We start from the raw sequence: 13,588 nt of genomic DNA, 5'->3' as shown, positions 1-13,588 counted from the left end.
AGGCACATATCAGAAAGCAATCAATAAATAACTAAGGTGTTGCAATGAAAAATGAATGATTGATGCTTCTCATCTCTCTCCATTCCTGTCTGTCTATCCCTATCTATCCCTCTCTCTGTCTCTGTAAAAAATAAATAAATAAAATGTTTAAAATTGAACATTAGGCCCTGGCCGGTTGGCTCAGTGGTAGAGCGTCGGCCTGGCGTGCGGGAGTCCTGGGTTCGATTCCCAGCCAGGGCACACAGGAGAAGCACCCATCTGCTTCTCCACCTCTCCCCCTCTCCTTCCTCTCTGTCTCTCTCTTCCCCTCCTGCAGCCAAGGCTCCACTGGAGAAAAGTTTGCCCGGGCGCTGAGGATGGCTCTGTGGCCTCTGCCTCAGGCGCTAGAATGGCTCTGATTGCGGCAGAGCGATGCTCCAGATGGGCAGAGTATCGCCCCCTGGTGGGCCTGCCGGGTGGATCCTGGTCAGGCGCATGCGGGAGCCTGACTGCCTCCCCGTTTCCAACCTCAGAAAAATACAAAATAAATAAATAAAATAAAATATTAAAAATTCGTATTTAGGCCTGACCAGGGGGTGGTGCAGTGGAAAGAGCATTGGACTCGGATGCAGAAGACCCAGGTTCGAGACCCCGAGGTCGCCAGCTTGAGCGCGGGCTCATCTGGTTTGGGCAAAAGCCCACCAGCTTGAACCCAAGGTCGCTGGCTCCAGCAAGGGGTTACTCGGTCTGCTGAAGGCCCACAGTCAGGGCACATATGAGAAAGCAATCAAAACAACTAAGGTGTCACAATGCGCAATGAAAAACTAATGATTGATGCTTCTCATCTCTCTCCGTTCCTGTCTGTCTGTCCCTGTCTATCCCTCTCTCTGACTCAATCTCTGTCTCTGTAAAAAATAAACAAACAAAAAAATTCATCTTTATCAATTGGGCAATCTGATTGAAGGCTCTCAATCAATTATTAGGAGTGTACAAACTAATTCTGACAGAAGCCAAATCAGATTTAATTTTGGCATCTACCTTATGCCAGACAGACATATATTAATCCATTTAATCGTCACAACCTTGTGAGATAGTAACAATTTTACATGTGAGAAAACTGAGATGGAGAGACTCATCTACCCAAATTTTATACAGCTGATTGAGAAAGGCTAACATTCTAACCAAGACCTATGCTAAAACTTTCCAGTATACTTCATTACTTTTCTGATTTTAGATGATTTAACTCACAAAATACCATAGTCAAAAGAGAACCCTGTACCTTTTAAATCTGGACTTCTGATTTTTTTAGGGAAGGCAGATAATTTTAATATTTTCAATAGACACCTATCATTAAAGTGATCACTGTTGGCCATGACCAGGTGACTCAATGGATAGAGCGTCGTCCCAGTGTGTGGAGGTCATGGGTTCAATCCCCAGTCAGGGCATATCTGAGAGACAACCAATGGATGCACAACTAAACGGAACAACTGAGTAGAGCAGCAAGTTGATGCTTTTCCCTCCTCCCTACTTCCCTTCCTTCCTCTCTCTCTCTCTCCCGTCCTCTCTTTCAAATCAATAGAAAACTTTTTAAAAATAAAATAAATAAAAATTTTAAGTGTCTACTGTTAAACTAAGAAACACATACTACCATATTTCACCATGTATAAGACACTCCGTGTATAAGACACACCTTAATTTTGGGGCCCAAAATTTGAAGAAAAAAAAAAGTATTACATAAAGTTATTGAATTTAAGTTTATTCATCATAAAATTCATACAACTCTTCATCACTGTCAAAACTCCCATCCATTAGCTTGTCCTCATCTCTGATGACAAATCACTGTCTTCAACAATGAGCGCAAAAACAAACACAAAAAAGTGGAAAATGCAAGTAAAAAATATATACAACCACTGTATAAGATGCATTCAGTTTTTAGACCCCAATTTTTTTGAGGGGTGTGTCTTATACATGGGGGAATACAATATAGAGTGAAGTGAAATCATAAGCAGTGGCTTCAGTACAAAATTTGAAGTACAATTTTTAGTGCCCTTATGAAATCCATATTCCTTAAAAGCATCACTGGGAAGTAAGGAGAAACTGCAGGTGTAAGCCACATAGAATAAAAGGCAAATCCCTGAATAAATTTCTGTATTTTTCCAAAACCCAGATTTAGTCACTAAGCAAGATTTGGCTAGAGTTTAGGAAAGCACTGTACTTTTCCCATGAATCGGTAGATACCACACCTTTACTAGATTTCTAATCCTTCTCCCTTCATCCATGTACGTTTTTAGAAACCTGACTATGCTTTGAAATGTTTCTTCTTTTTGTTCGAGTCACCAAATAATAACACAAGACAGCCTTTGTTACATACATTACCCTGGCTTCTACCTTAAACTCTATTCCTCCAAATGGCCCCAGGGGATGAAAGGGGAAGAGGGAAGAAGATGAAAGATTTGAAGAAAGAAGTACCAGTCTGGGAAAGGTTGTGAGTAGGGTGGTCAACATTAAGTCTGTGCTTTAAATTTGGTGCTTAAGTAATTAATGCTTCTAGCCCTGGGCACTTTTTCCAAGAAATTGGCCCCTCCAGTTTCTATTTAAAGCTTTACGTTTTTTTTTTGTTTTTTTTTTTTATTCATTTTTAGAGAGAGAGGAGAGAGAGAAGGGGGGAGGAGCTGGAAGCATCAACTCCCATATGTGCCTTGACCAGGCAAGCCCGGGGTTTTGAACCAGTGACCTCAGCATTCCAGGTCGACGCTTTATCCACTGCGCCACCACAGGTCAGGCTTAAAGCTTTAAGTTTTATAACAGAGACATATAATAGCTAAACAGTATAATACCGAAAATTTATTGAATGCTTGACACTACTATTCTAAACTCTCCTTGTAGAGCCAGACCCCCCCCCCACACACACACCCTACCTCAAACCAGGAGCCCCCATTCTCAGCCAGGGAAACACCATGCCAGGGACAGCAATCACTTCAACAGAGGGAGAGTTCTGGTCTCCAGCTGCAGCAGTGAAGACCCATTACACATGGAAACAACACGCAGCTACATTGCAGGTTAAATGATTCAATGTTCTCTCCCCAACACATACACACACATGGGTGGCACCCCATAAACCTTCTTCCATGCTTTATGATGGACACATGAATTTACCAAAACTTCCAAACTGCCCTTTTGCTGTTCCACTTGTCTTATCTGACCCCACCCTTACTTACTGGACTATCACCCTGAAACAGAAAAGTTCTAGGAAGCTGGTCAGCTGCCCCAAGGAGAAGCGTTCCAGGAAGCAGAAATCGTAGGACTGCAGAGGGGAGCATACCAGAATTGCTGACTCCATGCACACTTGCTCAAAGCTCTCCCCACCTTAATAAATGTTTGCCTCAGAGTCTGTTTGGTTGCACTTCTCCTGGAGGAGTGCCCCAGCAGGTCTTTCTCCTCTAATAAAGCCTGCACACCTGGTGTTCAAGTGCCGTCTCATTCTTACACTTTACTATTTTTCTTTGTAGCACTTATCACTATTTACTCTATCATATAGACACTTATCTTGCTTATTACTGCCGCCACCACAAGAATCTGAGCTCCCTGAGGGCAGGGATTTTTCAGTGGTGGTGGTGGTGGTGGTGGTCCAGTACCTGAAGCAAGGCCTAGCATAAAAGTGGGGATCAAAAACACTTCTGAATGAAAGAAAATAGCAGGTGTTTGTATGCAGAGCACCTATGGAGAGAATTTCTGAAAGCCCACTCACTTGTATCAAGTAAATCAGATCATTTTATCTAAGAAACATATTACTTGCCTGACCAGGCGGTGATGCAGTGGATAGAACATCGGCCTGGGATGCAGAGGACCCAGGTTCGAAACCCCGAGGTTGCTGGCTTGAGTGTGGGACCATAGACATGGCCCCGTGGTCACTGGCTTGAGCCCAAAGGTCACTGGCTCAGCTGTAGACCCCAGTCAAGGCACAAATGAGAAAGCAATCAATGTACAAGTAAGGTGTCACAACAAAGAACTGATGCTTCTTATCTCTCTCCTGTCCTGTTAGTCTGTCCCTCTCTCTGTCTCTGTCACACACATAAAAAAGAAGAAACGAAAAGAAAGAAAGAAACGTATTACCAACACATGAGTAAATCCTGTTGAACTTATCACAGGTACAATTTCCCTGAGTAATAGGTCAGAATCTGAACCCAGTGCCTCAAGCACAAGAAGTGTTCTGATAGTCAAGCCCCTGACTTAGGCACAAACCCTGAGAGCAGGTGTTCACAAGAAAGAGGCTGCTGCAGGGTGTTTGGTTAAGCAGAACTACAAAATTTAATGTTTAACACAGGGGTCCCCAAACTTTTTACACAGGGGGCCAGTTCACTGTCCCTCAGACCGTTGGAGGGCCGGACTATAAAAAAAAACTATGAACAAATCCCTATGCACACTGCACATATCTTATTTTAAAGTAAAAAAACAAATCGGGAACAAATACAATATTTAAAATAAAGAACAAGTAAATTTAAATCAACAAACTGACCAGTATTTCAATGGGAACTATGCTCCTCTCACTGACCACCAATGAAAGAGGTGCCCCTTCCAGAAGTGCGGTGGGGAGCCCTGGCTTAACAAATTCAAAGCAAAGTTCCTCAAGCCCCCTGTGGAAAAGACAGGAAGTTTATGGGGTGAGAAGGCTCCCAAATCCTCTAAATTCAGAAGACCAGAGGAGGCAGGAAAACATCTACCTCCCACTGTCCCTGAGAAACCCTCCACAAGTGTCCTCCAAACCACAAAGGACTGGTATGACAGCTAAAAGCAAGTCACAGGGACAAAGCTTGCTCCAAACGAAACCAACACTTATCTTGAAAGAGAATGCCTAAAAAAAAGGTTTTTCAGAAACATCTCCACTTTTTCCAATTTCCAAGATTTCTACATTGAGTATATGTTATTTTAGCCATTAGAAAAAAAATACATTTTTGAAAGACATTTCCCTACTTTTATTAAAAAAACCCAAATAATAGTGTCACTAACTTTTATTTAAAAAATAAAAAAAAGAATAAATTATTTCAAGGACAAGAAATTAGATTATAGAAAAAATATTAACTTTACAAAATGTGAAGTTGTATTTGTCCCTAACATCACCAAGGCAGGTTCTGTAGCTTTCTCACAACACAGGCCAACACAAACTTCTCAACATTCCAACCCTTATAAACACAATGAAATAACTCTTTAATAGTTTCCTTTAAAATGCCTATTAAAAATGGCTTCTACATGTAACTGGTAAATGATAATGGAATTATGAATTAAATAGAAAGAAAGAAGTATCACTTTTAGTGTAATTATTTTATAGTTTTCCTTTTCAGGAAAAAAACAACAACAACAGAGGATTTATTTCCAAAAACATTGTTAATAATTCTTAGCATTTGATTTTTCTAAACTTCCTTTCAAAATTTGCTATATTCTGAACCCGTGCAATCTCCACCACCACCACCACCACCCCCAAGTGGAAAAGCGACAGAAAATAAAGACTCTGACTTACTTTTATTATGAAATTCACAAAAAATACTCAAATCAAAAAAAGGTACTCCACAAAGACTGATCCCTCCCTACCCTAAGGGATCCATCTTTCCCGATCTGCTTAGGGCCACAACAGTTAACCCAGTTTTTCCAAGCTTGTCCAGTTTGCTTTTTGACTTTTTCATTAGTAAGAGAAGTGAACACAGTTCAAGTTTAACTTAAGAAAACAAATCTTGTCAGGAAATTACTTTGGATCTCAAACTGTTCCAAAAATACCACACCCCTGCCCCCACTTCACCTCTACTGCACCTCCTCCTGCTTCCCAGTGAAGAATGTATTTAACAGCGAAGCTCGCCTCTGAGAATGACCACTGTGAAAACACGAACAGAACTCTGCCATGTGTTTTGAAAATAGGGTCTCTGAGCTCGTAGTCACTAGCCCACCTGACTTTCATGCTTCTCTTCCATAATTGACTCAATAAATTAGTTCTTATTTATATACTGCTATAGAGCAAATGTCTCCTCCAAAATTCCTATGTTGAACCCTCCCCCTCTCCCCATGGGATGGTATGAGGAGGTGGGGCCTTTGAGAGGTGGTTACGTCATGAGGGCTTAGTGTGCTCCTAAAAGAGTCCCCAGATACCTCCTGCCAAGTGAGGGACAAAGCAGAAACATTGTTGTGACCAAGGAAGTGGGCCCCCACCAGACACCAAATCTGCTAGCCCCTTGATCTGTGACTTCAAACCTCCAGAACAGTAAGAAATAAATTTCTGTGGTTTCTATGCCATTCAGTCTATGGTACTTTGTTACATACAGCACTAAGACACCCTGTAAATGTGCTTTGTTTATAAACAAAAAATACATGTTTGTATTTTAGTCTCTCCTCCACTGACTAGCCCAACAGTTCCTTAAGGAACTAGACGTGTCTTTCTTCTCTTGCCTCAGCATCAGTAGCCACCAGTTACCTCATCCTCATCCTGGCGGCTCTTCACAGAGAGGTGCAGAGCTCTCTGGCACCACAAGGATTTTCTTTCTACAAAGAATTTTTAGGCTCTAGACAAGTCTTATTCCTCTTGAGAGGCGCTGTCTTTTTAAAGTATACATCTGCAAGTATCAGATTTCAGCCATATGTTGATTTTACTACTTTAAATTAGGCTTCCAGTCATGTTACTATCACCCATCAAATACTACCTAAATAATGCCACCCACACTTCCTACCATAGATGAGCACAATACAATGCGACAAATTTTTTTTTTAAGCAAATGCATCTCTCCCAACCTCCTGTGGATCATAAATGCCTTGGGGTCACACTTTTATTCTTCCCCAGTGCCAACCTCTGTGAGTGACTGCTAGAAGGACTAGAACAGAGGTGGAGCAAGGAGAGCCCTTCAAAAGTGTCCTGGTTGTCCCCCTCACACACTCAGGACTGCAGCAAACACAAGGCCACCAAAGCAGTGCCCAGTCGGGTAGACTCCAAACACCCTGTCCCTTCACCCTTTCTTCGAAGGGATCTTACTCTTTCTTTAATTGTGGTTAAATATACATAACATAGAATTTACCATTCTAACCATTTTTTAAGTGTACAGTTCAGTGGCAGTAAGTCCATTCACAGAGTTGTATTGTACAACCATTACTACCATCCATCTCCAGAACTTTTCCACCTTCCCTTATTGAAACTCTGTTCATAAAACAGTGACTCTTCCATTTCCTCTTCCCCCAACCCCACCCCAGCTCCTGCCAATGAATCTGACTACTGTAGGTGGCTCATCTAAGTGGAATCTTAAAATATTTGTCCTTCTGTAGCTGGCTTATTTCACTTAGCATAATTATCCTCAAGGTTCATCCATTTGTAGCATGTGTCAAATTTTACTCTTAGACTACTACTTTGTAGACAGCCTAGAATGGTCCACAAATTAAGGGACCACTGTCAAGAAATCCCAGATTTCCCATCAGGCAGGCAGGTCCCTTTCTCTGGTCAGTTTATGTATGCCTGAGTGGACTTTCAGCCTGATTCTTCTCATCTCAGGGCTTACCGACTCAGGCTTGTGTAAACAACTTTCAACACCATTTCCCCACCACCAGGAGATAAGAGTGTTGGGCAACATCTTTCATTTCAACTACTTTGGGAGATCTGGAGAATGGACAAAGTATACTTAATCAGAAGCAATTCTGGAATCTTCTCTGTAGTGCAAATTCATTAATATCTCTTTTCAAACATCTTATTGAGCTATAACTCACATATCCTAAAATTCATTCACTTGGAAGTGTACAATTCAATGATTTTTAGCATATTCACATCATCTAAGTTTTACACTGTCATCAACACAAAAAGAAACCCCAAATACTCAAGTAGTTACACACCCCTTTCCTTCCTATTAATACAGTCTTAAAGTTTATACCTAATTGATAGTCTTGTAGTCCCTTCAACATCTCCCAAAATACTTAGCAAATACACTGCTCACAAAATTAGGGGATCAGGGAACGTGCAGATACTCCAGTACTTTCAGCTTTTTGAACAGTGCATTTTCACCAATGAAATAAAAGTTGGTTTTGCAATAACTGACCAACTTTCTTTGACTTGTCATTTGCTTTTCTGATGTTCTTATTTAATAAAAAAAATCAAATGCTTTTTCTATTACTTCATATTCATTTTGAAATATCCCTAATTTTTGTGAACAGTATTTAAAAGTACCAATAACTTGTCCATAACCATCAAATGCATAAATATAAATATAACCTAAAAAAGTATTCTTTTCCATATATATTGTATTCAGAAATTTTGTTACTAGGCATTTCTTTCCCAAGATCTCATCCTTCTCCAGTAACTTCAGATTCCAGTTAGAATTTAAAGAATTTATGGTTCTTATGAAACAACTCAGTATAACAATGAATTGATGCTTCCATTTCTCTCTCTCAAATCAATGGGAAAAAAAATTTTTTTTTCTTTTTTTTTTTTCTGAAGTTGGAAACGGGGAGGCAGTCAGACAGACTCCTGCATGCGCCCGACTGGGATCCACCCGGCACGCCCACCAGGGAGCAATGCTCTGCCCATCTGGGGCGTTGCTCTGTCACGACCAGAGCCATTCTAGCGCCTAAGGCAGAGGCCACAGAGCCATCCTCAACGCCCGGGCCAACTTTGCTCCAATGGAGCCTTGGCTGCGGGAGGGGAAGAGAGAGACAGAGAGGAAGGAGAGGGGGAGGGGTGGAGAAGCAGATGGGTGCTTCTCCTGTGTGCCCTGGCCGGGAATTGAACCCAGGACTCCCACACGCCAGGCCGACGCTCTACCACTGAGCCAACCGGCCAGGGCCAAAATTTTTTTTTTTAATAACTGAGAGGAGGGGAAATAGAGAGACAGACTCCGGCATACGCCTTGACTGGGATCTACTCAGGAATCCTCCATCCGAGGCTGATACTTAGACTGACTGATCTATTCTCAATAACCAGGGCCAACACTAAAACCAATTGAGCCACTGTCTGCAAGAGGGGAAGAGAGAGACAGAAAGGGGAGAAAGAAGGAGAGAGGAAAGGGGAGAGAGAAGGGAAGGGGAGAGAGAAGGGGGAGGGGAGGAGAAGAGAAGCAGATGGTCGCTTCTCATGTGTGCCCTGAACTGCAATCAAAACTGGGATGTCCGCAGGCTGGGCTGATGCTCTATCCACTGAAGCACCCAGCTAGGGCCTGGAAAAAAAATGTTTGAAAAGGAATTGATGATTCTTAAAATAACTAAATGTATGTTCTTAAAACGTTAATGTTCTTCAGAACATCCAAGCCTCCCTTCTCTGCCCCTGCTTCACCACCACCATGGGAGACGAGATCTGCCCACCTATCCATCCTAGAGATCCCTGCCTCTCTCCCATCAATAACATGTACAGTATGACCTGTGGTGGTGCAGTGGATAAAGCATACACCTGGAACTCTGAGGTCGCCGGTTGAAATCCTGAGCTTGTCCAGTCAGAACACATACAGGAAGCAACTACTCAAGTTGATGCTTCCTGCTCCACCCCTTCTCTCTCTCTCTCTCTCTCAAATCAATAAATAAAATCTTAAAAAGAAAAAAAAGTGCAGGCTGTTTTTGTGTGTTTAAATTAAGACACTGCATCCTCTTTAATGAAGCAATACCACATAAATGGATTATCACAAGCTTTTTTTTTTTTTTGAGAGGAGGGGAGGCAGAGAAACAAGCTCCTGCATGCACCCACAGGCACCAGGACCCACCCAGGCAAGACCCCTCAGCAACTGAGCTATTTTTAGCATTTGAGGTGAGGCCACAGAGCCATCCTCAGCACCCCTGAGGCCAACTTACTAGATCCAATTGAGCCATGGCTGTGGGAGGCAAGAGAAAGAGAAACAGAGGGAGGGAGAGGGGGGGGGAGAGAGGGAGATAGGAGGGGGGTTGTGGAGAAGCAGATGGTTGCTTCTCCTATGTACCCTGACTGGAATCGAACCTGGAATATCCACACACCCGCTGACATTCTACCACTGAACCAACCAGCCAGGGCATAGCTTTTTTAAAAAAGAGGTAAATTATTTACTTGCAATCACAGAGAGCTAAATAGAAATAAAAACCTCATACCTGACCAGGTGGTGGTGCAGTGGATAGAGCGTCGAACTGGGATGTGGAGGACCCAGGTTTGAGACCCCGAGGTCGCCAGCTTGAGCGTGGGCTCATCTGGTTTGAGCAAAGCTTACCAGCTTGGACCCAAGGTCACTGGCTCGAGCAAGGGGTCACTCGGTCTGCTGAACCCCCCCCCCCCCCCCCGTCAAGGCACATATGAGAAATCAATCAATGAACTAAGGAGCCGCAACGAAAAATTGATGTTTCTTTTCTCTCTCCCTTACTGTCTGTCTGTCACTATCTGTCCCTCTCTCTGTCTCAGCAAAAAACAAAACAAAACAAAAAACACCTCATGAGCATTATGTCCATTTGAATATCTTTGTGGCTCTACACCAGTATTGCTTTAGAGTAAGGCATGTACTTTGTCCAGTCTTTTTTTTTCTTGAATTTATTGGGGTGACATTGGTTAATAAAATTACATAGGTTTCAGGTGTACAATTCTATGATACATCATCATCTGTATATTGTATATCCAATTTTGAATTAATGATCTCTTTGAAACTGATTTTTCCTAGGACAGGTATTGGTATCATTAGTTCTTAATATTCAGTAAATCATAGCATAGGTATTGTTTCAACAGCTCGCACAGAAGTTAATGCAATAGCAAAGGAGAACATGACTGATACTGTTTAGTACTTGCAAGTGAAATTATCTTGATGAATTTGTTCCAGGTGTAATAGAGGGTATTTTTGTTGTTTTTAATATTTCTTTTAAAACTTTTATTGTACTGTGTGTTCACCACCCCAAGTCAAGTCTCCTTCCATCACCATTTATCCTCACTTTACCTTCTTCTACCTCCCCTTAGCCCTAAGTTTTAATTAAAATTAAACTATTGGCAAGATTACTGTGCCAAGTTAGAAATGACTCCATCCAGTACTACTGGATTGATTTTAGTGGGATCAGAGTGAGAGAGAAGAGGGAGAACTGGCAATCTAACACTGAAGCAGTAATATCCTTTCCCAAAATGAACTTGCTCCTGGTCCAGAGAAGGAGTTCCACTTATGAGTGCCCTCCGCTGACCTGGTGACCCTAGGGTGAACCTGAGCCGGAATCCCTGGTCAGACACCACCTGGTTGCTCAAGATACCAAGACTTTTAAATGTAAAGAGAATGATGCTGAGCATTATACAATGACACAATCAAAGAGTCCCAAGTACCACACAATCAGGAAATTCAAGTATGTGATTACTGCGGTAACCCTGACATCATTCCATCATATATTCAAGGAACTCTCCTAGAAGTCAGAGGAAGCAAAGACAACAATGCTTAAAGAGTATGAAGTCCTCATTCATCTCAGCATTGGACGATCCCCAAGTCTGAGGGTGGCTCAAACACCAGCTGGGCAAATAAATTAACCTATTTCCTCAACAAAACAGACATAATGCCTCTAAAACCGTGATCCGTGGATGTGCTAAAAAAAAAGTCTGCATTCCTGTCACGATGAAGCCCTGCACGGAGCACATACTGAAAGATACCAAGAATTTACAAAATGGACAGTGTGTCTCCAAAGAAATCACAGATCTAGTTCTATAAAACAAAATAAAAATATATCATCTATTCAGAAAATTACAGCATTCAAGTAACCGTAAGATTGCAATGTTTATTCTGCCATTAGAATCTCAGCCTCCTAATGTACTAAGCTACCACCCTTCCTCACCCACATTCAGTAAGCAAAGAAAAGGAAATTGCTGATATCTTGAAAATCATGGTAATCTAATAGCTAACCAAATAGTTTGTTGCTGTAAATTTCAAAACTACTGCTTTCATACTTCCCATAATTCAAAATAAGAATGTTTAACTATTTATACATAACCATCACCAAGTCTTGCTGTTAAACATAACTTAATATATCCATCTCAAGGCCCCATAGTCATTATTATCCCTTCTACTGCCTCTCCATAAATGAGGTAAGCTGCCAAAATTCCTGACATTTAGTCAGCACTTAAAATTAATAATAAAGGGGGGGCCACCAGAGAGAGGCTCAGCCTGTTAGGAGACTGCTTTTTCTATTATTAGACTTAAGTGTCTGCAATGGAGTAAAACATATCCTTAATAAGTTGGCTCTGCATCTGGTAATACGGCTCTTCCAAACACCAACCTCAAATCTATTTGTAGCAGATGCAGCAAAGCACATACAGCAAATACTTCTTTTTTTTTTATTCATTTTTTTTTTTTTTTTTTTTTTTTTTTTTTTAGAGAGGAGAGAGAGACAGAGAGAGAGAAGGGGGGAGGAGCTGGAAGCATCAACTCCCGTATGTGCCTTGACCAGGCAAGCCCAGGGCTTTGAACCGGCAACCTCAGCGTTTCCAGGTTGACGCTTTACCCACTGCGCCACCACAGGTCGCAAATACTTCTTGGACGCTATTGAAAGGTATGTAAGAAATCAGTGTTAGTGGCATTTTTTTAGAGGCAAAAGGCACACAACCAGCCATGCAGTCTTACATGTCCAATCCTAAAGTTTACAGAACAGTGTGACTAAAAGGAAGTACTCAGTGCAGGAACTTTCCAATGATATATTTTTTTTAAGCAAAAAATGTGGAAGAATCAGTATGAAACATCCAAACCAACAAATCACTTTAGTGCACCTGCTTCTTAAGGGTACAAGAAAATGCCAAGAGCCCTACAATTCCTTTCTTAATAAACATCTCCTGGGGTAAAATGGCAATTTTTAATTTTAGCACACTGAGGACAACTCATTAGTCAGGCATTAATTAACCATTAGGCTTTGTTCTTATCTGTCAGCTCATAACTGAACACTTGAGAGTCACGTAATAGCGACATGCAGGCAGGGCTGCCCAGCCTGGCTTCAGACACTGCTTCCTCTCCTCCCCTTCTTGGATAGGGTCAAATTTGCTTATCAAACTGGCAAAATGACACCTGGCACGGTAGGCCAGCTAACACAGTTAAGACCTACAGCTCAAAGAACAGGATGAATCCAACATGAATTAAAGGCACACACACTCAAGCCTGACCTGTGCTGGCACAGATGAAGCGTCGACCTGGAATGCTGAGGTCAACGGTTCAAAACCCTGGGCTTGCCCAGTCAAGGCACATACAAGAAGCAACTACAAAAGATTTGATGCTTCCTGCTTCTCCCCTCACTTCTCTTTCTCTCTCCTTTCTCTAAAATCAATAAATAAAATCTTTTCATATATAGATATATGAAATACATAAATATATATAAAGGTACACTTAGGGCCTATATTTGGAGTCCCTCCACTCTCCCCCCCACCCTAAAAAAGGATAAGTAACATAACAAGAGAGGACTGCCTCAGTCCCACTCTATTTTGTGCAGGTCAAACACTAACACATTTAGATTTGAGGGTGCCTTATCTGAAGAGCAACAGTGACAAGGAGGAACAGTTTCAAGGGCATCAGAAGGAAGGCTCTAAAAGTACACTGAGGACATTTTGGAGCTCCCTCGGGTATCAAGACAGCACAATTTCTGTCTTCTGATTCTCCTGCCCCTGAGATGCGTCCTAGAGGGGTACCCAGACCCATTT

At 41.8% G+C, this 13,588-nt stretch overlaps 1 protein-coding gene across 2 annotated transcripts in view; it reads right to left on the bottom strand.

Annotated features, from left to right (window-relative positions):
- The window catches only part of RASSF3 (Ras association domain family member 3), a 122,047-nt gene that overhangs the window by 64,825 nt on the left and 43,634 nt on the right, over positions 1 to 13,588 (bottom strand). The gene's annotated exons all lie outside the window — the stretch shown is intronic.

The sequence above is a fragment of the Saccopteryx leptura genome, chromosome 2 (assembly GCF_036850995.1).
Source record: "Saccopteryx leptura isolate mSacLep1 chromosome 2, mSacLep1_pri_phased_curated, whole genome shotgun sequence".
NCBI lineage: Eukaryota > Metazoa > Chordata > Mammalia > Chiroptera > Emballonuridae > Saccopteryx > Saccopteryx leptura.
This window is presented reverse-complemented; position numbering and strand designations above follow the sequence as displayed.